The sequence below is a fragment of the Ammospiza nelsoni genome, chromosome 2 (genome assembly GCF_027579445.1).
Source record: "Ammospiza nelsoni isolate bAmmNel1 chromosome 2, bAmmNel1.pri, whole genome shotgun sequence".
In the NCBI taxonomy this organism is placed as follows: Eukaryota; Metazoa; Chordata; class Aves; order Passeriformes; family Passerellidae; genus Ammospiza; species Ammospiza nelsoni.
Window position 1 is genome coordinate 30,335,758 of NC_080634.1, and position 22,873 is coordinate 30,358,630.

Sequence of the window (22,873 nt, forward strand, 5' to 3'; positions counted from 1 at the left end):
CATGATAACACAGTGTTACAGTGGACAAGCAAAGGAGATGAAGGAAGATGTCCTGTGGTTATGGATTTTTAGCAGCCAATTTTTTGCTTGCTCTGGACATTTTAGGAGGTAAGCTGTGGAGCTCATTGGACTTAAGACTTGGAAACGTTGCCATAATTATTTATTGGACTTATATAAAAATGTCATTTATCTGTTACTGATCTTCTCTGAGACACTTTGTGTACTGCTCTGGTTATACTAGCAATATTAATGGAAGTTTTTGCCTTGATAAGATTTGAAATACACTAAAAACCCCTACTCCTTTTTCATCTCTTTCTCCCTCTCACATGTGCAGGAAAGAGGAAAAAAAAGAAAGAAAAAAAAGGAGTGTCCCACCCATCTAGTGATGGCAGCATCTTTGCATGTTCCAAGAGTACACAATATTCTGGAAGAAAGCCATCCTTATCACTTGGGTTGTTGCAATTGGTACCTTGATTGTAATGGGAGCATCTTTTTTCTAATTTTAGCTATAAATATCTGAATAATTTGAGGTAAAATAACAATCTCTGTGCTGTACTTGCCAGCTCTTAGGTCTGGGCCCCTTGTGCGTGGACAAAACATTATCTGAAAGGCAAATTGCACAAGAAGCTCAAAAATATATGCAGGAAAATCATGGAGGGAAGTATTACTCCTGATTCAAGTGAACTCCTTAAAAAGTCTCTAACAAGGCTGTTAACAAATACAGTATATTGGTCAGCAGGCAACTGCAATGAGTCTTTGCCTTTTTCTCTTCCAAGTGCTGTAAATACAACCAAATTGTTTGTGTGAAAAGATGAGGAAGACAGCAGATCGATACAGACTTCTGAGCATTAGTTAGGCAAACATAGATTTTGGTGCATTAGGACCTTCAAAGTAGATCAGTGAGGAAAAAAATTCTTTTGTGTACGATTGCAATGCTGCTCTTCAGCATTCAGTGGGAGGATGCACTGCTTTTATTTTAAGCAAGTAGTCCAATATAGCTGGTAGAAATGCAGTTTCAGGAAGAAGTGAGCTAGATTTCACACATAATGGAGAACACAGATTGTTCTGACCTGTATGCCCAGTCCCCCTGGTTAAAAATGCCTGTTATGAAGAGGAGCAAGCTTACTCCATTCCTCCTTCTGAGATCAGGGAGCAGCTGATGTGATTAAGCCAGTGAGGGATAGAGCCACTCTTGACTAATCTGAAGATCTGTGACAAGAGGTAAAATTGTGAACTAGAAAATATAACTATTTGAACTAGACAATATAGCGTGCCCTGGAAACAATCTTGTATGAACTATGTTGGCTGGGAATTAGAAGAAACATCACAGGCTCATCTTTCTGGTAGGTACACATAGACCTGTAGAAGGAGGTGAACTTACCTGTGTCTATTGCATATTTGGAAATGTGGCTGTTCTGTCCTTTTTTACACATGAAAGAGTAAAGATGTTCAAAGCTTCGTTCTGTTCAGCAATTTCTACAGCAGAATGCTAGGTACAATTAATTTCAGCAAAAGAGAGGTGGTTGTCCTGTTGGTCATCCAGTCTGATGTAAAATTAAACAAGGGGAGAATTTTTTTTAAGCGAAGTAAAATTTCTCAATTCGTAAACTAAAGAAGGAATCTGCCACTTTAAGTCATAAGAAAAAGAATTGCAGGCTCATCCTCTACAATGTCCCTGATGAGAGGGAAAACCAAGTCACTGGTTGTCCTGGGGTGACTTTATGATGCTTGTATCCCCATTTGTCTGTTTAGCCCAGAAATAAGTTTTGCGCCTTTAAGACTAGTTCTGAGAACAAAAGAGGGGAGAGAAGAAGTGCAGAGTTTGTTATCAAGTACTGCACTTGCTCCCCCGCATCCTTCTCCCAAACTGTGTTGTCTGCAGCACAGACAGACAGCAAGAGAGAGCTCTCCTTTATTTTTAGTTTGTTTTTAGCTAGCTGAGGCAGAGAAGTTCCCTGGACTGTATATTTTTTCTTCTTCTTAGAACTGTTTAAACCTGCTATAGACTGAAAATTCAAAAAAGCACCAGAAACTCACACCTGTGGCCCACTGGGCCAGGCCTGGGCCGTGGCATTTCCCAGTGCTGGATGGACTGATAAGAGACTGAGTAAGCCAAGCTACAGCCCATGAAGGAGACTTCCTGAGTTTGTCATCCCTTCAGAGTGGCAAGAGGTTTTATTGTTTAATATTGTTCAAATTTTTGTGCTAGTGAATTCTTTGCCTGTTAAATAAACAGGATTTTTTTTCCACTTTTCTCCAAGGAAATATTTTCCCAAACCGGTTGAGAGAGGAGCCACTTAAGTTTGCTTTCTAGAAGAACCCCTTTGGAGGTTTCCTCCCAAATTTGCTCTAAACCAGGATACTGGTGCTGTGGACCACAGCTACAGTAATGCATTCCAAGAATGAGCTGCAATGGATTCTCAGACACAGGGAAATGCACCTGGGAAGCAAGGGAGCCATGTCAAGGCTCTAGTTCTCTGCATGTCACATTTATTCTGTGTAGGACCAACTCACTACTGAAATATCTGAGAAGGACCATAGCAATTTTTAACATTTCCTACAATGAAATTGGTGAAATGAAATTAGAAGAATGGCTGAGTAGTTGAAAATTCCAAGAAGCATGTTTTTCCTGCATTTGAAAGTAGATGGGAAAAAATAAAACGGCTGTTTTCATTAGCTACAATCTGATTTATAATCTGGCATAAATGAAACATTTCAGCATTAAGGAAAGCCTGGAACTGAAACAATGGAGCTAAGTGGTTCCAAAGAAAAGCTGAGAAAACACTAACTTTGAAACACTGAAACTGAGAAAAAGCTAACTGAGAGAAGGCATCGGTGAAGGTCCTGGTATCTTGTGGCACTGAGGTTTATGTCAGGGCAGATACAGAAATTGGCATTGGGGTTATGTAGACATTTAGGTGCTCTATTTGTCAGCATCATTATAATGTACTAGCATTTTCCAAGAGAAGTACACAAGTACTGTCACGCTGCAAGAGAACTAAAGCACAGAGTTAAGTAATTTGGCCAATGTCATTCAGGTAAGTTGTGAAAAAGCAAGGTACAGAGTCTGATCTCCTGAGAATCACTCCACTCTCTAATCCACAAGGCCATTCTTCCTTATTGAGCCAACTGTTCAACAGCTGATCTCAGTCAGTGCAGACCACTTTTCCAAGACATTCTGGGCTTTGCTTGGACTGGGTTAGGAAAGGATGTGGTTGTTTCTGAGTGGCAGTAGGATAACAAGCATATTTAGAACCCAGGCAGGCTTTGATCTGCAAGGGAAAAAGAGCACAGTGGAGGAAACAAGTCAAGTCAGAGGCTTGCAAGTACCAGTTTGACAAATGTGGACTAAAGGAAGAATTGGTTTATTGGTCTGATTACCCCATATTTTCATCAGAATATGCTTTTGCACTATCTAAAGCAAATATCCCTGCTTGTCATTCATCCAAGTGAATACACTTAATCTTCTATTAATAATTTTGTTTCTTAAACCAGCCATTGGCATTTCCGTGACTTCTGAATCCTAAAATATTGTACATGTGCAATCAGTACACAGTAGTGTTAATAGACTTTTCCATAACAATCTTTTTATAGTTGCTCACTTCCTAGATACTCAAGGAAATGCATCACATCTTCAATACTGTGCAGAGATAGCTAATGGGAAGTTCCAGGAAGCTGGCAGCAGGCAGTAGGGATCAACCTCCATACCTGATCAGGAATTTTTGACCTTTGCCATTCTGGGGACCATATAGCAATAGACACATTTCCTTGCAAATTATTTCATTTCTCATTTGCAGTCCACAGAGAACAAACTTTCTTGTGTGGTTATCTATGTGACTAATTGATACCTCCAGTAATTCCAGCCTCTGTTAAAAAAAAAAAAAAAAAAAAAAAAAAAAAAAAAAAAAAAAAAAAAAAAAAAAAAAGGAAGCCCTCAAAAAAGAAAGCCCTCATGTTATCATCTCCTCATCTTACTTGGTCAGGCCTCATACTCAGAATACCTGCATCAGCACCTTTTTTTCTGTGCTGGTCTTGCTGACCTGTACCTTTTGACAGCTATTGATAAAAAGCTGGTTACCACCAGGTGATGATATGTTTCTTACTGAGAAGCAGTGAGGAGTGTGTGTGAAGAGTTTTGCAGTGCTTTTGAACACAGTGCCTCTTAAAACTGGCTGTGGTTTTCCTGAAGTTATACTGTTTATTAGGAAAAGCCAATTCTTTTAAATCAGCCCTGCTGGTGAGAAAGTGCAGCTTTTTATTAATTGACTCAGTAAAATCTGGGGAAGAAATTATGTGGTTAAGCTATCTGAATTTAATATTTCCAAATTTAGGCATTCTTTAACAGGAATACCCTTTGGTTTCCAACATTTATGTCTTAAAATATTTAAAATATTCAGAAATTCAGATGGAAAAAATGGTTTTCAAAATCAATGTAACAATATTTCAAATCTCCCCTATTATTTTTTCCCCACAGAATTTCCACTCACTATTTTTGGTAAGCTTAGGGTCTGTGTGGAACTTCAGGAAGAAGAGATACTTCAAAATCAGACCATCACAGAATTCAAAACTGCTTCAGACTCCTCTGTAAACTGCCTACCCAGATACTGCAAATCAGGCACTCCTCTAAAGTGGTCCTTACTGGGGTCTTTGCCAATAACTTTGCCTGTTCTCTGAACATCTGCTTGAGTTTAGTGTGGTTCATTTAAACTCACAGACGTTTGGCAACATGAATACATTCCATCATGCCCTTTCCTGTAGATCACTTTGGTACTCAAGGTCTTATTCAGACTTTCTAGATCAAAGAAACAACTACTTCATATTTCACTTCCAGGATCTACAGTAGTGTAAGAACAATCTGGTCTATCTGTTCAGTACTGTGCTATTTCTTGTTTCAGTCCTCATTGATGAGGGCAAGTGAAGAGATTTGTAAGCGCTTGAAAGTATAAATGAAATCTGAACTTGGAGCACTGATGTTTAGTAGAAACATGGACAAAACATACCTAGCACTGCTGTTGTCAAGCTCTGTATCCAAAAAATAATTTCTTTGATACTGATGGCATCAGTACCCCAATGTGTGTGTCCCAGGTGGAGAGTTGATACTTGGGGCTCAGGGACAAAATCAGAGCCTGCAGGAAGGCTAAGATTTCAGCAACAGTGCTGCTGCTTTGTCTTAAGGTGTGTATTTCAGTATGTGTGCCCTTACAAAGGTGGGCAGAGTAGAGGTAGAAGTATCTTTTCATCCATTAGAAGACAAAACAGAGTGTTGAGTATCTCATTTTTAAAATGAGAATAATAATAATAATAATAATAATAATAATAATAATAATAATAATAATAATAATAATAATAATAATAATAATAAATTTCCTGCGTTGGTGTCTTCCCTTTGGTAAATCACAGTACAAAGTAATCTTTTGATAGTCTTTTGGCTATAGGAAGTGTTAGCCTGCTCATAAACACACTACTAAAAGTTATTTGGCCCTTTTAAAAATTAAATCTTTGATGTTGTAAAAGCAAGGTCCAGAGAGAAAGGCACAGTCCCTGCTTTTGCCAGCCCTTACCTTCTGATTGCATGACTTGACTTTGCACCTCAACTCTCTGTACATTAGTGTTCCTGATTGTTAGATAAGGTAATGGTCCCCAGAGTTACAAAAACACTTTAGCATCCCTAGACAAAAGGAAAGGTACTGTGGAAGCACAAAGAACTGTTTACATGAGTTAAAAAATAACTTTTAACCTTTGATCTTGAAGATCTATTTCATGTGTGCACCATATGCTCAAAGGCCTGACAGCTTCAGCTTCACCTTTTTTCTGTGGATGCACTCTTTGACTTCACAGCCCTTATGCTTTTAGCTTGATGGCATCCAAGATGTTTCTTAGCAATCATATTCTGCCAGCAACATGCATTCTTTGCTCCTCAGGATCTGGGAAATTTGCTTCATTCCTCTTTTCCACACTGCTCTTTGGAGAAGTTAACCTCTGAAGAAACCCAAGCAAACAAACAGAAATCCCACAAGCATAAGGGATTTGCAGCATGTTGAAAATCCATAGGGGTGGAAAAACAACTCCGTAGTTGTCAGCTGAACCTGATCCAAACAATCTGATCAAAGATGATAACTCGACTTTGTTTTGTGCAAAAAGATCTTTGTTTGTACATCAGGTGCACACCAAGGGGAAACCATTAGCAACATTGAAGTTGCTGGCCTGGAATGAAAAATGTGGTGGCTAGAAGAGAGGAGCAGCAGCCTGCAGAAGAGATTCAATTTTTGCAGGGCTTCTGGTGACAAAGGAAATGTTATGGAATGTGTAAGGTTTATTTCAGGGCAGATCTTTTTTTAACTGATACCTTGCCTCTAATATTTGATTTGAAGAATGTTGAGTGTCTGTGAAAGAGGCAGGAATAGAAATAGGCACGGCCATGAACACCTTACTTATATGATGACTATCCTGAAAGAGTGCTTGCCCAGGCAAGCAAGGGTCACAAAGAGAATGTTAACATGGGGAAGGCAGAAAACAAGACAGCAGCCTTGCAGTGAAAACTGTGATCTAAGACACTTGAAAGTGCAGGAGCAGGAGAGGAAAAGGCAGATTCTTTCCCTTCTCTCCTAATATCTGCTGTTCCTGTCCAGCAGTCAACTAGAAATAACATCACTCAGGACTGTCTCACTGGAGACTTGATCTCACAGCATGGTGCATCCAGGCCTCCTCTCCACCCCTCCTTCCCTGGTTCCAGGCTGCCTATGCAGCCATCCCCAGTTGTACTAAAGCTCCAGTTAAGAAGGCAGCATACTACCCCTGTAGACTAGAAACAAATGCTGAGGGAGGGAGTAAATGAACAGTCCAAATGTCGTTCAGCTGTCTCCTAGGTTCTAAAATCAACCAGTTCTAATCCTCCCTGAAAGCCAAAACAGTCCTGAAGGAGGCATTGAAATGGCAAACTTATCTTTTGTTTTTTCCAACCCAGTCATGATTTTTCAAACCTCTACTATAACATACCTCAGCTGCCTAATTTCCAAGCTGAACAGCATATTTTATCTCTGCCTGTATGTAAGCTATTCCAGTTCATTGACAATCCTAATTCTTTTGTACCTCTTCTAGTTTCGGTACATCCTGTTTTCGGTGGGAAAGACCAGAGCTGAGGACAGCATTCAGGATGTGGACGTGACAGTCTTTTAATCTTCACATGACATCTCCTAGCCTACCACATTCAACAAGAAGCTGAAAGGTAAACAGCTGGTAGCTGAGATGCAAGCAGTTGTAATCACTGTAATACTCTTGGACTGCATAAGTACTTCTAAAAACCACAAGTAAAATAAATAAAACCAACTACCATTAAAATAAAAATAAGAAAAAAGCCAATGCAAATTACAACATTTTTGCTATCACCCAAAACAAACCAGCAGTAGAAAAATAAGTTTGAAAAATGTTACTAACACCAAGGTACAGTGCCAAGTGTTGTCTCCTGTCTTACAAGATGATGGATGATGGGTTTAATTCAAACTCCAAGCAAAATAATTGGATTCTGGGAAAAGTTTAAAAATTAATAACTACAGTATTTTCTGAGGGCTAAAAGTGCTACTTGAAAAGCAAACAACTCAAGCAAGCGTAAAGACTAAAAGAGAAAGAAAACAGTGAAAGCAGTAAGTGAGACAACTACTGATGTAGGACTATGCAATAATCAACATAAAGAATAAGGTAGAATACTAATAATTTAACTATGGAACACTTAGAACAGTTTTAGGAAACCTCAAGGAATAGAGGGATCCTGTCAGGCCACTTTCTACAGGTATTTCTCCTGGTTCTGGCAGATTCTATTTCGCTCCTATCCAGCCTCTTTAGTCATGATGATACTAATGTTTGTGGGTCTGTATAGGAGACAGGACCAGATTCAACATAGACATATTTTTAATTTTGACTCTTTAATCAGATCTATTCCCCAACTTCCTGTCCACCTCCACAGTCAACCACACCAAACAAATAAATGAGTGTTTGGGTACCTGAGGGAGGCAAACAGGAATCCCTTAACCTTGTGGCTCTGCTTAGGAGGATTTTCTTGGAGCCGTAGCTTCAGATTCAACCAGGTGATAAAGATTCATATAGATACTCAGATACTTAGATTAGTATCTAAGTATCTATATTAATATTTATGTTGGAGCTTATGTTAGACTCTTTCTTTTTGATAAAAATCCAGAACTATTGGGGTCAGATCCTTTTGTTTTATTTCAACAGTAACTTAATTACTGAATCAGCCACCAGGCAGAGGTGTGGGTGTGCTGATGGAATCAGTCAGGTAAAGTGGCCAGTCACTGACAGATAATAAGGTAAACAAGATTGTACCAAGATTTGTTACAGACAATCAGACCAAGTCACAGCTAGTAAGGTGAAAAGGTTTACAAATACCCAGCACTAAAAGCCTGTGGAATAAATCAATGCCCAGCAGGACAGAGAATATTTGTTTGTGGAGTTCCTCATTCTTGTAACTATCTGCAACTTATTTCTGCAATATTGGATGAGGATATTAATTCAAGTGAGTTGATTGCTATGCACAAAGGAGAGGCAATACTTAAACAAGTGTGGTTTTGTAGCAAGGAGCTTTCTGAGAAGCAAAATGCTTCCTTAGTCAAGGCATCTTGTCATGGGAACTATTAAGACTGATGTATAAAAAGAATGTAGTGGGACATAACAGCTAAACATGATTACCTCTTCTTCTGTTGCTCTTCAAACACAAATGTCAATATTGACCAAAACATGAGTATTTAAAAGCCAGCCAGAAATTTCTTATTGTCTATAAAATCTTGAAGACTCACTCTACCCAAGAAGGACATTCTAAAGCATGGTAAGTGTGGGAAGGGGTACAAAAAAAAGTAGGTACAACACAATAGCAACATTTTCAACTACTTTTTATCCTTTAAAAAAGAAACACAATTTACTTTTTAATCTACATTTTAGATATCATATCATCCCATTAGCAACTATGACACAGATGACAAAAGTAGATTAATTATTTCCTTTTTTTAATGAGTAGATTTATTCAGTAATGGCTGAATAGTATGTGTGACCATTTTGCAGGAAAGCAGAGGTGGTTAATGAGAGCTTCATTAAGACTGATGATCAAACCATACTGCAATGAAAGCATAAATTCAGGCTGGATATTATAAAGACAGGAGTATTGTGAACACATTGTTTGACTTCCTCTCTAATAGAGACTGTTTGATTTGGTATTAATGCCCTAACTACTAAAACCCCCCAGTTTTTAATAGAAAATATTTTCCATGAGTAATTGTTGGTAATTGTTCTGACAACTATTTGTCAGGAACATTACCAAATTTACTTGAATTCAAGTCTGAATTTGCATAAATTCAGATTCCAATAATTGTCTCTTGCTGGACTAGGTGTCTGGGTGTAAGTGCAGGCAAATGGGTGTCTCTCCACATCTGAGGAGTTGAGAACTTACCCATTTCTTTGTGCCTAGTAGACAGGAAAGGTTATTGACTTTTTTCCTTTTAGTACCAGAAAATTGACTTTGATGTTGAAACTTAACTCAATTTACCACTTTTCCCACCACCATGTTGGTACTGAATGGCTGTGATAAATTCACACCTCCATCTTCCTTTTCATAAACTAAACAAATCTGTCTCTTTCAAATTTTCACTGAGGCTTTTTTCCCCCCAATCTTTCATCATTCTTATGTCCTTTTTCTTGCTCATCTCCAGTTTTAAGGCCATCTGTCTTAAAGGAAGAACACTTGCACTTGATACAGCATTCCATCTGTTGCCACAGTAGTGCAAATCAGAGGCAGAAGATCCTCAGTTTACAAATTAGCACTTTTCTGGGAAGCATTGTTTGGGTGAACCTGATGTTCATCTACATGTCCATTGAGATGTCCAAGTGCTTTCTTTGCAGTTGAGGCCTAAGGCTTAGTGAATACATGCACAAATGTCAATGTGTGTGAATTTCTTATTATCTCACTTCGCACTCAACATCAGCTAAAGTGGTTAGATTGTTGTGAATGGGTAGAAGTGCAGAGGGAATGGCATTTTGTGTGAATCTAAAAAGATATGGAAAACTACATTCATACTGGTTTTAAGATTATTTTTTTTCATTCAAATTTTAAGGTCCCAGATGAAGTGTCTTGTTTAGGAGCAAATATTGCCACATGCTGACTCTTTATTCATAGAGAACCTACAGAGGGCCATTCAGATCTTTTGATGGGGCCTTGTATTTTGAATCACCTCCTATTATTTGTTATACAGAAAGTATTCTAAAGGATCTGCTTTACATCACTGCTCACTCCACCAGTTCTTCATGTCTATTGTTATTAGATAACAATAGGAGAGAGTAACTAATTTGTAAAAAGGCAGATCCCTGTGATTTATGTAGAACAGTGCATTAGTATTCAGTCTTTACTAGATTAAAAACTTAGACTTGCAAAGATTGTAGAGAAAAATAGCTATTAACTTTCATCATCAAGAATAATTAACCATGACAGCAGCTGAACTTAAGATTCATCTCAGTTAATGTTTTTCAAGGCAGATAATACCTGAACTGACCAAAATCAAACACAAAACCCACATCCAGCCAATCTATCAAAATCTGCTCACATTTGCAATCACATTAAACAGAACTGACTGTTTGAATAAGTCACATTTTAAGATTATAGTTAGTGTGTGAGCTAATTAAGAATCTTTTGTTCTTAGAGGGCTGTTTATTATTCAAAGTGCAAGTTCTCTGGGAATGCTAGAATTTTGGGGCAGATAGTGTGTGCAACTCAAAAATGGAATAGAAATTGCAAGAGAAAGAAAGGAGCTGGGAGAGGAACTCAAAAAAGCAAGAACATGTACATATGGCCAGAAATCTGGCTGAAATGCAGCACTTCTGTGACTCATTCTTTTGACAGAAGAGCAGCAGAATAGGAAGGATGGCAGCTAAGGAGCTGTGGGAAACATGAGAGAAGATCAAGAGGCTTCCCAAAAGTAAATGAGCACTTATGGTTCAGTTTTCACCTTGAAAATTTTCAGTATGTACACACAGGTGCTCCAAAAGCCCTTCTAAATATAGAAAGGGAAAACACTCCTGAAACTTCAAAAGGTCTTCTGATTTCAATGTTTTTCTGATTTTTGTGTTTGATTTTAATCCTATAGTATAAGTTTTGCTTGGGTTGCCTGTGCTGAAGAGATGTTTGGAAGCCTCCTCTGAAGTCAGATCTGATGGTTTTCCATCCCAACATTTCACTAACTGCAGACTAATACAAAGGGAATAACATTTACAGACCTGCAGACTTAATAATCACTATTGCCTCAGGCTGATGTGCTGCTTTTGTGCTTCAGCCTAAGGTAAAAAGGACAGGGCAACATGTGCAAGTTTTTGCCATAGCTGACCTGAACCAAACGATGGAAATACAGAGAAGAAATACGGATGTGAAAATAAAGGAAGACAGTGGCTCACATCTGGAAAGTTTTCTTTGCAATCATAAAATGTGGACATGAAACTGTTATTCTATCCAGGGCTACCTCCTGAAGCACAAGATGACTGTCTTGAGGGAAAACAGCCAGCTTACTAAGCTGCCCCAAGTAGGCCAAGTGTGATCTGTAGATCAAACCAACGCAGGGACTGGGTAACAAACAAAGGCACTGCAATAGTTATAAATAATATCTTTAGCAGAAAATTCCTTGCCAAAGAATTATAACAGAATAGGATTTTAAGAGGAGTGTGATTGGCTGTGTTTAATAGAGGGCCAATGTTCTCTGTGTGCTTCTGCTTTGATATTCAGCAAATACCTTGGAGATTTTGTTTTGGTTTTTCATACTCCCCAGGACAGGATATTCCAGGGTAGGGTTGCTCAACAAATAACTGCTCAAATGATATTGCTTGGGCTGCTTGCATCTGCCAGAGTAACCCTGCCCAACTGCGCAGATCCTTTTAAAAATCTAAGGAGGGAGAAGAAACATTTAAGGATAACCAAATAAGAAGTCCTGTGCCCAAAAAAAGGAATACAAGAATAAAGAAGATAAAGAGGGGAAAGGAGTGAAAGATAATGAGAATGGGCATCACCAGCTACTTCCAGATCTGTACACGAGTAGTGCAGACCCTCTCCAAGAAAGTAGAAAATTTCAAAATTAGTTTGGAGGTGGTCCTGGAAAATGAACATGCAGAACAATTTGGCAGTGGCAGCAGGGGGGATGGACTGGATGTGAACTTATTGGGTCTCTTCCATCTCCAGTTTCTATGAAAACAGTCACCATTCTTTAGCAATATGATAAATATTTAAAAAAATCATAGATACAAACTAAATAAAACATATTAAATAACAAGTGCAGCCAATTTAATCATGACTTTTCAACTTTTTAAACCAAGACAGCAGGGAGGAAGAAGGAACAGGCTTGAGATTTTTAGTCCTCTTTGTTTAAGGCTAATTCACATAGGACACACCTTCATGAGACTTGTTCAATAACATTTGTGGAGCTGGGCTGGAGTTGTTGTTGGATTGTTCTCAGTCCACAGGGCTGCTGGTTTTATCCAATGCACACTGGGTGCTGTCTCTCTCTAGCAGCTTTTAATTCAGATTTTGCCTTGTTTATGCTTCACTCCTAGCTGGACCAGTAGATTTCATTTTGGGTAGTGCAATACCAGTCTAATCCTTAAGCATTTCGTAACCAAAATCTGATTCCTTTCTTCATTCCTGCACTACCTAAAACAATATAAACTACCCTTCAAGAGCAAGTCTCCTCCTCTGTAAGGAATCCATGTGTTGCAGATACACAAACTTCATGTTCCTCAGCAGGGGGAGAAAAATTTTTGGCTTAAAAAACATAGAACTCATTATTTGAGCACGTGGTGTGTCCACAAAGTCTAGCTGCAGCAAGGGGACTTGTGTTCCATTGGACAGCCACTAGACAGTGATATAGCCACATCTACACAACCAAAGCACGCCCCTCTAACAGCCCCAGCCTCTCTAAAGACTTTCCTTCACAACCCAGCAGCTCAAGTTTTCTCTGAATCCCTATAAAAACTCATCTTGCATGTTTCTTCTGAGTACTCAGCATTCAGTCTCAGCAGAGAAGAAGGCTTTAACTATCCCTTTTCTCCTGTACATGCTGAAGCTGAAGAGCATTCTAAGGCAGAGGGAGACAGGGATAAGTCTTGCCTGTGGTGCTCAGTTTGTACAACAGAAAGAAGACCTCAGCCTTCTGGGCTGTCAGTCTTCAAACTATCAGTCTAGCCTCTTTTTTTGCAATAAAAGTAGTTTAAGAAGTTGAGGCAGACATTGTCATTCTCCTGACCGCATACTTACCTGAACATATGTTCCAGAACAAGACAATGGAGAACCTGGTTCAGGCCTCATTGTACTATTCTCTTCAGCATGCCAGGCCTTGGGGTAAAGACTCAGCCATGAGTAATTTGGTTCAGATTTGGGCTTCAGGTTCCCAGCAACTGGCTCAAGGCACTTATATCCACATCCATTGTATGAGGTATATCTCTGACAAACACCAGCTGCTTCACTTCTGCCTCAGAAAGCTTTGTCAGAAGGAATAATAAATTTTCCCGTTATCCCATTTAACTTTGCACCTTGGCATCTAGCTTTTATATGTCCTCCCCAATTCTTTATTCTTTCCCAGCCACATGCACACCCTGGATAAGGGACACAGGTAAACTGGAAGAGGCTAATTTACAAGAACAGGAAGCCTGTCCTAGCACCAGTTCATACTCCTGACAAGGACTAGGTGAATCAAGTAGAGGCTTTCCAAGCGCTTTTGCAGTGCTGGCTGACTTGAGAGACTTGACCTGAGAGCTGCAAGAGTTCTATTTGGGAGGTGGCCAACATTTTTGTCCAGATGATGGGAAGAGTTGCCCCTCTAAAGAGTTTCAGCAGGAAAATGCCTCTGTGGGAATAGTTTGTCCTTCACAGCTAGAGACAACCGATGAACAAAATGCCTGTATGCAATGAGGAGCCTTCATTACTTTGTCTTACAAGCTGTCACTTACCCTACTCATGTCAACACAGGACCTCACCACTCCCCTCACCTTTGTGAGACTCCACCACCTCATGGCATCTGCACATTTCCTACTCTGGCCACTCACTAGGAAATTAACTTGGAATAGAGAAAACCATTCACAGAGCTGTGTAAGATGTCTGTGCAATGCCACCCAGCAGAGCCATTATTCCTGACCAGGAATCATCAGAGACATCATCAAGAGAATTATCAGCCAGCATAACTTGTCCAACCCTGTTCTAAAAGACAGTCCATGAGACACTATCTGCCTTAGTTCTGCTCAATATATACATCAACCCTTGGTAGGGCCAGCTGATTACAGATGCTACTCCAATCGATCTCTTCCAAGAGCCCTTTCCACCAGCTGCCATCCTCTCTCCCAGTCTGCTTTGGGCTGAGTTGCTACTGCATCTGGGCATCTGATGAGATGCAGCTGAAAACCATAACAGCCTTTCAATCAAACAAAACTCTTACAAGAGGAAAGTAGCTGTTTCTGAGCATCCTTCTGTGTTTCTGAGCTCTCTCTCCCTCTTCTGTGAGACTCCTTTGGTAGCTCCCTGAAGAATCTGCCCACTGACACTACAGGTGTCTTTCCATCACAAGGGACCTGCTGCAACTTGGGCAGACTGGTCTGACAGTGGAGCCTTTGATCCTTTGAGACCTAACCCTGAAGGCCACAGTGCAGTAGAGGTGACCACACTATTGTGGAAGGCAGAGAAACCTCTGGCTTCCACGCCACCTCAACTTTTCTCTCCTTTATCCTTATGTCTGATATTCCATCTCAGTCCTTCCCAGCTTTTCCTTCTTTCACAGTTTGTGATATTTTTGGGAAAAATTCAAAGGGAGGCTTGACTTGTAGTTTCAAAGGAACTAAGGTTCAGTAGTTCTGTGTATCCTTTTTCCTTTTGCTTTCACATGTGCCGCTTAAGTAGAAATGATTCTCAGTATTTGTTGGTTTCCTTCTTTCATGGGCTTTGTATCACTGAGCTGATGATGCTGTTCAGTCTTGCAAAAGAGAAGGAAATAAATTAATATTTGGAATTTACTTGTTATTTTTATGCTGTATTTTATGTGTTTGTTGTATATGGCAAAGGCAGAGAGAAGCTGCGATGTAAGGACTCCAAAATCAGGTCACTAGTGAAAATGGCTTGGGTCCAGAGTCTCTACTAAAAATGTCAGCTTCATCTGAAAAGGACAATAGAGTCAAACCCACAATTACTGTCATTAGTACAGGACACAGAATTTTAGTATTTCCCTGGTGTAAGTAGCTTACTCTTTCTTTCTCCTCCCATCTAATTCAAAATAAAATAAAGCCATGTGAATCAGAATGAAGGATAGCGTGGGTTTGAAAAGGGCAGCATAGGTAATTCTTCCTCTGGAAAGCTTTGTGGTGAGCTGTTTAGGCTATTTCCTTGCTAACTGAGAGGTGTGGTTTCAAATCTGCTTAGAAATTGAAAGAACTGGGCCTTCTACATCTTGGTTGGGCTCTCCAAAACACTGGGATCTGAGGGTGCCCTGATAAAGCACATTCTGGTATGATCTGCTCAAACTCTGTAGGTGAGAAAGAGGAAGAAAGTGCTGCACTGGCTTAAATACAAGAGCCCTGAATGGATGTCATCGTGCCACCTCGCCTTGTGTTGTTGTGTTCTAGAAGCCAAGGAAATGTCCAGCAAGGTCAAAGACTGTCTCAGTGGGCTTGTCCTGCTGCCTCTTCCTCATCTGATTTTTATTGCTGGAAACATGTTGGAAAAAGGCATCACAATGTGATGAAGTCACAGATAATGGGGAGCTACAACTAATATTGAGAGAAATTAAGAAATAAAACTTTCTATTATATTGTTTTCTATTTGATACAACCATGCATGAAGTACTGGGCCACAAAAACTCCTGTTGCATAAATGGCATGGCTGGCTATGTGGGGCAGTGCAGCAATGAATATAGCAGTAGCTAATTTACAGATTCTGTAGAAGAAGTTTGGAGTTTGCCATTTTAAAGGTTTTCTTTCATCTTTTTTGTCTCTGCCCACAACTACATGATTACTTAAAATAACCAACTTCCTGTTCTCCTCAGGTTTCTTCACAAGAAAACAGTTTTTAAAAAAAGTTCCATTTCATTGCCATGCTACAGCATGGCCCTGAAGAGCCCGAGTCCAAATACTTGGTGTACTGTTTCTTCAAACAAGATTTTATTTTGATTTAGTATTTGAAACATTAACACTTTTGACTGCTGCAGGGAAGTCTCAAGTTTTCTTGGGGCTGCAAATCAAAGTTTAGTACAACATTAGAAGAGTATTCTCTGAATCTGTAGACCTTGTATCTGGAACCATCTCCAGTTAAGCATGATTAAGAATTAAGAAAGCTTTTCTTTCCCCTTTGGTATCAATAATTGTCTTTTTTTAAATCTGAAAAGTATTTCCTGTCATTTTATTATGGTTGTGCAATTATACTGTATTAACTATCAAAAGGATGATGATCTATTTCTTTAAAAGTGTACTGCAGTAGAAATAGGAAAACTAATTATTTAGCAAAATTAGCTGTATCCTAATACATTAAATACTATTTGAGTAAGTAAGTGACTTCAGGTCTGTGGATAATTCTGTAGTAATACATAGACTACAATTTTACTAAAGTTATGTCTCATGGATCTACTTCAGAAATAAAGGTCTCTATCACCTCTTCAAGGTAAAAATACAACACACTGTAAATACATTCTAAGTGTCACTCTCAGCAATATATTGCAACTCTATCAACATTTTTGCTGTTATTATTTGGCAAAGGAAAACTGTATGCTCAGGACAGATCCAAACATCTAAGTTTGGGCTGGCTGTAGAATGGCACCAGAGTCTGTGTATAGAGCTACGTGCTAATTTTCCTTTTAAAAAAGCATCTTATGAGGTCAAGAATTTTCAAATACAAACTGTATAATGATCCCAAAAGACTGTTGCTCTCAAACGGTGTTGAAAGATTTTTGGACTAAGGAAGCAGTATAATAATGTAAGCGCTACCATATAATAATGAAAACATTTTGTTCTCTGCATTTCAATTTTTAAGATCCAAATCAACTGGTGGGTATAGCAGCTCTGTAGCAGTAAAACTCTGCAAAACCAAACCAAAATTTAACTGTACAGAGCAAGATGAGGATTTTCATCTCCAAGAAATTCAGGTCCCTGGTGGCTACTCTTTGAGCTTCAGATACCAGGGAGCAGCATAAATCCAGAGGTCAGACCTTTTCGTTGAGAGCTGGAAGAAGACCCCAGTCTTGAAAAGAAAAGGGAGCAAGCAATGATTTTTTTTTATTTTTTTTTTTTCTTCCCCCACAGTAGCGTCCTGCTGCAGGGTTAAGTACCCGTGTGCCAACCTGCCGGGTGCCGCTGCACGGGGAGCCGCAGGGTCAGCGCCCCGAAGCCTGGCAGCAGGGCGGCTCACGGACAGGTATCCGACTGCGCTGCGCCTCCGGGGCGGTACGCGCGCTGCCTGCCCGGGGCCGCCGCTACCTGCGGGGCAGCGCGGGGCGGCGCGGACCGAGGAGCGCCCGGGCGGGTCCCCGCTGTGGCCGCCGCCGCCCGCCCCGCCTTGCGTGGCCGTGGGAGCGGGCCCGGGCGCCGGAGGCGGCGGGGAGGGCTGGGACGGGGCCCTGGCCAGGGGTTTCTCTCTCCCCCACCCCCTCCTCCCCTCGCCGCCGGTTCCCGTGAGGCTGCAAGTGCCGCCGCGGCAGCTGGGGGGCCGGCGGGGGATGCTGCTGCCGCCGCCCTGCCCAGCGCCGGAGTGAGGGCAGGAGCTGGTGGCGGCAGGAGCAGCCCCGGCGGCGGGACGAGGTGAGCGGGGCGCGGGGCAGGTGGGTGCGCGCCCGGGATGGGAGCCTGGGATGGGGCCGGGGCGGGCAGCGCTCCCGCCGGGAGCAGCCCGCCCGCGCTGGGGGCACACGGGGGAGCGACGGACGGGGACAGCCCGCAGGGTCTGACGGGCCGGGAGCGCTGCGCAGCGCCGGGTCTGGCTTTGGGGTGCAGAAACCTGGAGAAGCAGAGCCCCTGGCCAGGCGGGGTGCGGAGCGAGCCGAGGGCGACAGGCAGCCGGGGGCACTTCAGGCTCAGCCCGGCCGGCCATGCCAGGTGCAGACGTAATTCCACGGAGGGACCCCTCCGCCTCCCCTCCCCAAATCTTGGGGAGGGTGGTTTCTGATACATGTAGGATCAAGCGAAAGGAGAAATTTCCGTAGAGCTCTGAGGTGTTTTCTCTGGCTCAAGTTATCTAGGAATAATATTGAGGGGAAGAAGAACAGTAATTCATAACAAAACTTTAAAGAGCAACAAGTTGTTTTACTGAAATCACACGCGCTGGGAAAAAAAATCACCTCACTGATCCTGATAGAAAGTGGCTTAATAGCAGTATCTTGAAAACTGATTTATACCACAGTTATGAGTTTCTGAAGCCTTAGCACTATTCAAACAAATTTCACCATATATATGAAGAAAGTTTTTGAGAAGTCCTGAAGCTGCCATTAAAATCTTCATTTTTACTCATGTAGATATAGTATATGATAAAATTATTTTCTTATTTGTTTTTTTTATTTATTTTCTTATTTGTTCCCTTTCTACTGGGGTTTTTTCCCCTACTTTAAACAGGTGGTCCATTTTGCACCTCCCCCTTCGTCCCTCTCAGGCTCTGCTCCCCAATACCACTTCTGTGTGTCTTTCTGTGCAGTCATGGTGCAAACTACATCAAGCTTGTTGGACACTCTGGGTGGGATTCAGAGGAGCAGAGGAGAGGGCTGATAGCCCTACATCTCCCAGCCATGGCCAGCACAGTTCTCCTGTTTTCTCATGTATCATGGAGGAGAGTGACTTTGCAGGCTTTTCCCGATTTCCCCTTTTGAGTAGCGTCTCTATCACAGTTGGGACTTTTTTACCTCCTACTCGAGTTTCACCACCCAGTGTAAACTCAGAGAGGATGTGCTGGGAGGGACAAGGTCAAGGGAGTATCAGTGAGGCGTTGCTAACGCTATTTCCCAGGCACTGTGGTGCCCCTGAAAGTGCTTATGCTGACTGTGGAAATTAGAGCCCTTAACTCCTGTACTTGATTTAGTCTGAAGCTGGGCAGTTGTGCACTTTTTTCACTTACTGTTCTACGTTTTACCCCTCACCACGCTGCAGGACTAAGCTCTCTTTGCAATGAGAAATAGAAGTTTCAACCCCAATAACAAAATCTGTTTCTGTGCTCTGTGCATTCACTGGGGTCTGCCCATCGATTCCTGTGTTGTGAAGACTGAATGCTTACATCTTTTCTAGCTGTGAGAGGGGAAAAATTAGTTGGATGATTATTAGGAATATGTTTAACTGAGCAGTGGTGATGGCTGTTCAGATTAAATACTATTCCAAAATCTAGTTTGCATTTAATTGATGTAATTGAAGTTGTTGAAATGTAATTATTTTTAAAGAGGATTGATTATGGCAGGTTAGTGACTAGAAACCATACAAAGCATCTCAAAGTAATTTCTTTTGTTCTAGGACATGACAAGGCTGATGCTTGGAGACATCTATAAAATTATTAGGGTGATCCTGACTCTGTGCCCAAGTGTGTGTCAAATCTCATTACAGTATTTGATACCAGATTGTCCTACCCTTAACTTCTCAGAGAGGTCAGTGATGGAGTGGGTGACAGCAGGCAAAATTTTGACATCATTCTCAAAATGTCAATAGAGCAATATTGGCAGAAAAGGTTGAACAGCTACCTCCTATGTTAAACTTTATGGCTTAGTGGAAGAATTCAGATCCCAGGTCTGTCAGCCTGACACTCTTTCTACCATTCTCAAACCTCAATACTTTCTTGGTATTTGATAAGATTATTAGGATTATCTTCTGAATTATGAGCAAAAATGTCAAGTGAGGCAGGGGGACATTTTCAGTTCATTCTCATTCCATCTGCACGTTGGTTGCAAGCTGCTGCATCTATTGTTGGTTGCAAACAACCTCTTCTGCATAAATTGACAGCCTTCCTCAGTCACTTATTAACTGCAAGAGTGCAGAATTCTTTGCCTGCACTAATTTGTGCCAACAATTTTGAGAACATTATTAACACCAAGTAGACTGAGAGAGGACATTGACAGAGAGGTGGTAGCTTTAGTACCGAAGTCTTCTTTGCTCGTGTTTCAAGGCTAATTCTGTGTAAGCACATTTTTTTTGTTGTTGTTCAGCTGAGAAAGTTAGGTGAGATGAACTGCCCAGCTCAAAAAAAGAGAGATTATAATCTCTTCATGCCTACATTAAATGATGGTGAAGGCAACACAATCTAGTGACTCAGTTGTAACAACCATTCCAGAACCTGTTCTGGGCTTGGACACTGACCTCAGGCAAACATTTTCTCTCAGTTTTCTGGTTTGGAAAAAGTGAGGATAAGAACTGTACCTCACAGGATCTTATTAGAAATACCTTAGTTAGAAACAGGGGTTTCTAAAACACACTGGAATTTCCATACAAAAAATTTTGCAGTGTTTTATGGTAAGATTGACATATGAGTACAGGCAAAGCAGAGCGGCTCAAAGTATCTGATCCTTTTTCCCTCCATTTTCGGGACAATTCAACTGACTGTTGTGGTGCATAGGGTTGATTGACCACTTCTCTTATCTGCAGCCTTCATGTGGTCCTTGTAACTAGAACCCTTGTGTCTGAAACCAGCTTTACTGATCTAAATCCATTTTGGAGTTAGAGAGTAAACTTTATGCTACTGAACTTTTAATTTTTATTTATTAATAGTTAATTTGGGACACTTGGGGCTGGAACGTTAACCTGCCTCTGCCTCCATGGCCTGGAATAGAGAGTACTTGGCGTTGAATACTTTGGTGGATGAGATACAGATCTCCTGGGTGAGTGTCTGAAATGGATAAAGCAGTTAGTAAGTGCCTGGGTTGTGATTTTTGATTCTTGAAAAGTACCGGGGGAAAGGAAGTGTTAAACCCAGCTGTGACATTGCAGATATAAATATGCAATATTCTCTTGAGCAGAAAGTGAGGGCCATTGTGCTGTGTCCTCAGCTTGGAGAGAGATTTGAACCAATGCTCCTCTGGAGTTGTCAGAATGCAAATACTTGTGGTTGATGGTGGCACTTCCTGTGTTACAGTGACCACTCCAGCACAGTGCACAGGGAGTGGGAATCTGCAGTGACACATGTAAAGAGAAGAAAAGGAAGACAGAGAAAAGAAAGAAGGATGAGGAAGGGAAACGAGACAGGAGGCAAGGGTGGCAATGATCCTAGCAGCAAAAGGAACATTTTCCAGTAAGCAGTCTAAATGTGATGTAAAAAATAACAACTGAAAGTTTTATTTTACTACACAGAGCCCAAATTCTTCCTTTGATCTCTGTACAAGCTTCCTTTTGGCATCTGTGGGAGATCAGGGGAGAGTGAGGAGTCTTGAATTTATGATGCAGCCTGTAGCCAGTCATGAAATGGAATTTAGTCCTTTCAAAAAATGATTACATAGCTGTGAGTCAGCCAGAAGGTACACTCAGGTTCTGAAATAAATGATAAAAGTCAGTCAACACAAAGACATCTCACAACCAAAATAGTAGGTAAGTTATGTGAACAATCTGATTGTTGCAGCTAAACTGTTGGCATCTGTTTAAAAAAGTTATCTTGGTGTTTAAGCTAGTACCTACAGGAATTCCTTGATGGACTTTTTTTCAGTAATAGTTTGCACAAATACACTATTTTTGAGACTTGTGACAGTATTCAGCATCTAAAACCAGATATTTCATCTTAATAAGTTAGAAACACATTGAGACGTCTCATGAGTACCAATAAATTCACTACAACACTTCCTTAAATTATGGAATCTGTTTAGTAATTTTTCCTAATTAAACTTTCTACTTGAAAATAGCAATTGGGAGCTTTAAAAGATAGATAACAGATGCATCAACCTGCCAGAGTTGGCACAGGAAATAATGAAACTTAAGATAGATAATGTCAGGATTTTTTTCCAGATAATTAACATGAATAATCAACATATATATAGGTCTACTAATCTACAGAAATATCATTTTTACTTGAAAGAATTTGACCTTTGATGCTTCTCTTTGCCTATTAGGCTGCTGATATTCTTGGACACTTGCTATCTTGAATTAAAACATTGAGAAACTAGGGGTTTGGAGGTTCTTTACATGCATACTATGAGAAGCAGAACATTTAGGAGCAACTCAAAGTAAAATCTAATATTGAAGTGTCCTTAAAAATCATTCCTGCTGTAAGAAGCTCTGCTGACTTTCTGCCTTCAGTCAGCAAGTCCTTCCAGCACCACTACATTGTTCAGTCTGCTGGGTTTTGCAAGCAATGAGGCTCCTGACCTGATACTCGTCTTCACTTAGGAGAGCATGTTACAAACCAGAATAGTGGTCTACAGTGTGCTCTGCAAACAGAAAGAGAACTGGTCCCTGGCACAGAGTGCTGAAGTTGTCTTAGGCAGACTAGGTTAAGGAGATGAAAGACTCTTCATCTTTCAATTTCATGTCATCTCCTCGAGAGAGAGCTTAACAGATGTTGTCCTTTCCTCCAAGAAGTACTATCTGACCTGTATTTTCTGCTTTCTGTCCTCTCTGCTTTCTTTTTACCTTGTATCCCTAATCTTCCTGAAAGTGAGGACATTCATTCCCCATTCCTGTTTTTCCTCCCTCCGGCTCACCCATGGCCTGGCAGCATTAATTAAGCTTTTACTTGTGAAGTTTGTTTAGGAACTGCCTATGTAAAGGAACATTATTAAAGACAAGCTGCTGAATGAATGTAGTACTGTGGGGGCATTTCCTCTAGCCCCATTTTTCCTGGCTCCTCTAGTAGCAGCTGGACATGGAAGCATAAGAGTTGGGAGCAGACTGGTTGTTCCAGTGAATGCAGCAGATA

At 40.7% G+C, this 22,873-nt stretch overlaps 1 protein-coding gene across 1 annotated transcript in view; it reads left to right on the forward strand.

The window, feature by feature from the left end:
- Window positions 1–17,719: 17,719 nt before the first annotated feature.
- The window catches only part of CASR (calcium sensing receptor), a 74,662-nt gene continuing 69,508 nt past the window's right edge, over window positions 17,720–22,873 (forward strand). Inside the window, exon 1 of the mRNA XM_059494082.1 lies at window positions 17,720–17,805. The gene's annotated coding sequence lies outside the window, so the exon portion shown is untranslated. The remainder of the gene's footprint in view (window positions 17,806–22,873) is intronic.